We start from the raw sequence: 4060 nt of genomic DNA, 5'->3' as shown, positions 1-4060 counted from the left end.
GCCCTGGTTGTCAGTGCCATAATGTCATGCCTGGCTACCCCAACAGCCCTCAACTAATTCAGTTCCTTTAGTGTAGCTTCTTCAGTGGCTCTGCAGTTATCTTTCCAAAATATTACCCTGCTGACTTTCTAAGCAGTGGCGACCCACAGACAATTTTAAAAATCCAAACTCTTTAGAATGGCACAGAGGCCTTTTACAGTATGTTTGCAACTTTGTTTCCCAAGCTCTCCCATGATTTCTCAGCATGTACATGATGTTCTCTATTCAATGGAGTTTTCACCCTTCTTTAGTTGCCTGGGCCTTCTGCACTCCCATATCTCTATTTGATGTCCCTCCCCGCCCCATACCTAGTAACTTCTTACCCCTACACCTGATGCAGGAAATTTATTTTCAGTTTCTGATATCCAACTCATTGCTCTTAGGAAGTATTTCTCAATTTTTCCTATCACAGTTGGGGACTTCCTCTGTGTTACAATTTTTTTTAACATAGTTACAATGAACAGTGACATTCTCAAACCTTATTTCTTCTTATACCCCTAGAACCTGGCCAAGGGTATAGTACATAGTAGAAGGTATTCAATTTTTTTTTTTTTTTTTTGTATTTTTCTGAAGCTGGAAACGGGGAGAGACAGTCAGACAGACTCTCGCATGTGCCCGACCGGGATCCACCCAGCACTCCCACCAGGGGGCGACGCTCTGCCCCTCCGGGGCGTCGCTCTGTTGCGACCAGAGCCACTCCAGCGCCTGAGGCAGAGGCCACAGAGCCATCCCCAGCGCCCGGGCCATCTTTGCTCCAATGGAGCCTTGGCTGTGGGAGGGGAAGAGAGAGACAGAGAGGAAGGAGAGGGGGAGGGGTGGAGAAGCAGATGGGCGCTTCTCCTGTGTGTCCTGGCTGGGAATCGAACCTGGGACTTCTGCACACCAGGCCGACGCTCTACCACTGAGCCAACCGGCCAGGGCCAGGAGGTATTCAATTTTAAAGCACTTTCTAAAACAGTAACCTTGGGCAATTCTCTGCTTATTTGATCCCATTTTCTCATCTGTAAAGTTAGAATACTAATTAATACCTACCTTATAGAGCTGTTAGAAAATCAAACCCTCTAAATTTATTTTAAAAATATATTTTCAAATATTTTTTAATTTTCATAAAAGCACCTTGTAAGCCATACATTTTTGTAACATTTAAATTTGATTCTAAAGTGGTCTGTCTCCAAGTATCCTTTCTTCATGAATCAGTCTAACACTTGGGAAATAATATACTTTTAATAAGACTTGTTGAATTACATCCAATTCTAACATATTCTGCATTAGCTATTCTGGCCACTGTGACAGACATGAATGATAAAGAGCACCTGAATGAACAAGATGTCAAATTAGCCCTTTTATTTGGTCCCTCCGCCTACCCAGCCCTCTGGGGCTCTCTTATCTCCGCTTGGCGGCAGTATCAAGTGCAGGAACAAGAAGCTACACCAGGGGGCTCCCCTGCCTTTCCCAAAAGAAGTCGTCAAAAAAATCGTTCTTCAACCTGAGTGAAGGAATACTTGGGAGGTTCTCATGTAAAGTATTTGCTTTCTTTTGGAACAAGGCAATAAAGAAAACACAAAAGTCACAAGCCTAGAAATAACACTTTCATTTTTATCAAACTACTGTCTGAGATTGTCTTAGTTTTTCTTAGTCTGTTGAAAAGCCAGCAAGGGGGATTACTAATCCCTTTTTAGTGAAGGGATTTAGAGACTATAAATCAACATATTCCTTCACTGAGGACTCCAATATATTGTTTATTACCAAGAGATTTGAGCTCAAATCGAACTGAATATAAGATAAACCTGAAAATGCAAACGTTTACTTACCATGGTCCCAAGAAAACCCACAAATATCAGACAGGGGGACCTAAATAAATGAAAAGTATATTTGATGCTTTTCTTTCCAGAAATTCAGGTGCAGGTTATAGTGCAAAGAGCCTCAGGTGAGGAGTCAAGGACTGATTCTCATGCTAGATAAACCTCTAACTTTTGCTATTTGTATAATCATTCACCTTTAGATCTCAGTATTTTTCACCCTTAAATGAGATTAGGGGGGTATGTTTTTTTGTTTTTTTTTTTTAAATCAGCTTTAAAGCCATGGTCAATGGCTCATTGGTTGGCGTGTCATCCCAATATACCAAGGCTGTGCACATACGAGAATCGACTAATGGGTACAGGAATGGATGGAACAACAGATTGATGTTTCTCTCTCACTCTTTCCCTTCCTCTCTAAAATCAATAAATTATTTTTAAAAATGATTCTTTAAAATCAGCTTTGATGAGATTATTTGCATATACAATTCACCATTTTATATATAACTTGATAAATTCTGATAATGTGGATAGTCTTTTAACCATCATTATCATTATGATACAGAACACTCCATTTCCATCACTACAAGAGTTTCTTCCTGCTCCTTTATAGACAATCACTACAGCTTTTGCTTTTTCAAAAATACCATGTCTGGGATACCGGAGAAGAGCTCAACTCAGGGACCCTGGCAGCTGTTCTTCAGCTTTCTCCCCAAAGTCACAAACCCCGTCTCTTCTCACACCACTCTGGTCTGCTCCAACCTCTCCCTACCAGAACCCAGGGCCATTTTATTTTCTTACATCAAAGAAAAGTTAAAGAGTATTTGCCGACACATTGAGGAGTGTCAGCAGAATGTCAGTCTTTTGAAGAAACAGGCAGTAGAGGATGCCCATCTGGATGGGGCTGTTCCAACCCCTGTTGCATCTGAGAATGAGGCAAGTGACCTGCAACAAAGGATCCAGGGCTGGTAGATAATGTTGCTGGTAGAGGCCTTTGGTCTCTGGACCAAAAGGCCACGGTGCTGAAACAGCTGCTGGGCCAAATACAGAGGGAAGCAGTCACAGCCCAGGGCTTAGAAAGCAGAGTTCTTTGAAGATGTAGTTTCAGCAGCCAGCAAAGAGAGAGAGGCTGGAGTGAAGGTGTGCATTTATTCCTCAGGGAGTGTAGAAGCACAGTAACTATTATTTGGGCATTCTGCAGAGGGAGATATTCTTGAACTCATTGGTGGTTACTTTGATACCAAGATTGGACACAAAGTAGACAGTGAGAGTTATCAAAAGTTTGTAAACAGCATTGGGTGTTCAACTAACAACATCTTGCTCCTGGTAGATGTTATTCTAGAAGCCAGAGTTGCTAAGGAAGCAGCTGTGGTGGTGAGACCTGGTATGCAGGACTAACAGATAACGAAAAGACTTACTATAGCCTTATCACATCTTCCAGGGTCTGTACCTGTCTTCCTCCACCTAGAAGAGGATTTCTATGGAAGATCAAACTGTCTTCACACAGTTGGGCTGGTAGTCTACTTTTATTCTAACGATAAAAGTAACTTACTTTAAACAGACATATGAATACATATGTGTGCAGGTATGTATGTGTTCAAATTACCTTTCACAGGTACAGAACAGGGGGAGGATCTCAGTTCAGTGAAAAGAGAACTAATTTAAAGATGCTTTTTATGTAGAAAGTGTTTGAAACCACAACCCTCACCCTTATCAAAGGCAAAATGTAGTTGACAGAAGAAATTACTACCCTAAAGATCCAATGTGTTGTGTCTATCAAGTGATGTACAAAAATGGGAAGCTAGGTTTGGGAAGTAATTCAGAAGCCTTGGTATTTTAAAAACTGGAAGTATTTCAAAGATTTATTTCTCATAATAATTTATCCTCCCTTTTAATTATGGGATTACCACAGCTGAATTTCAAAATATTAGCTCCTTACATACAAAAGACAAAGTTATTTATTTCTGCTCCAAAAGAGACAAAATTAGGAAAGGAAGCTTATTTAAGTCCTGATCAATCAAATATCTGTTATGTAAGAAATTTACTAATCATTGTGGCATTCTCAGCAAGCAGCTGCTTATCAGTGAAAAGGGTGCACTGATGCCACAGGTAAAATATAAACCTGGTTCTTAACAAAACAGTTGTAATCTTGCCACTTGTTACCACTACAGGTTTTATAGTCAACTTTCTAACTCCTTCTTAGCACAGTTTGAGAATATATGTTA

The 4060-nt window shown here is 40.5% G+C and overlaps 1 pseudogene; it reads left to right on the top strand.

Annotated features, from left to right (window-relative positions):
• The first annotated feature begins 2483 nt into the window (after positions 1-2483).
• On the top strand, positions 2484-3303 carry LOC136319654 (enolase-phosphatase E1 pseudogene; annotated as a pseudogene).
• The last annotated feature ends 757 nt before the right edge of the window (positions 3304-4060 follow it).

The sequence above is a fragment of the Saccopteryx bilineata genome, chromosome 1 (assembly GCF_036850765.1).
Source record: "Saccopteryx bilineata isolate mSacBil1 chromosome 1, mSacBil1_pri_phased_curated, whole genome shotgun sequence".
Lineage (NCBI taxonomy): Eukaryota > Metazoa > Chordata > Mammalia > Chiroptera > Emballonuridae > Saccopteryx > Saccopteryx bilineata.
Note: the sequence above shows the minus strand (reverse complement) of the source record. Positions and strands in the feature narration are given on the sequence as shown.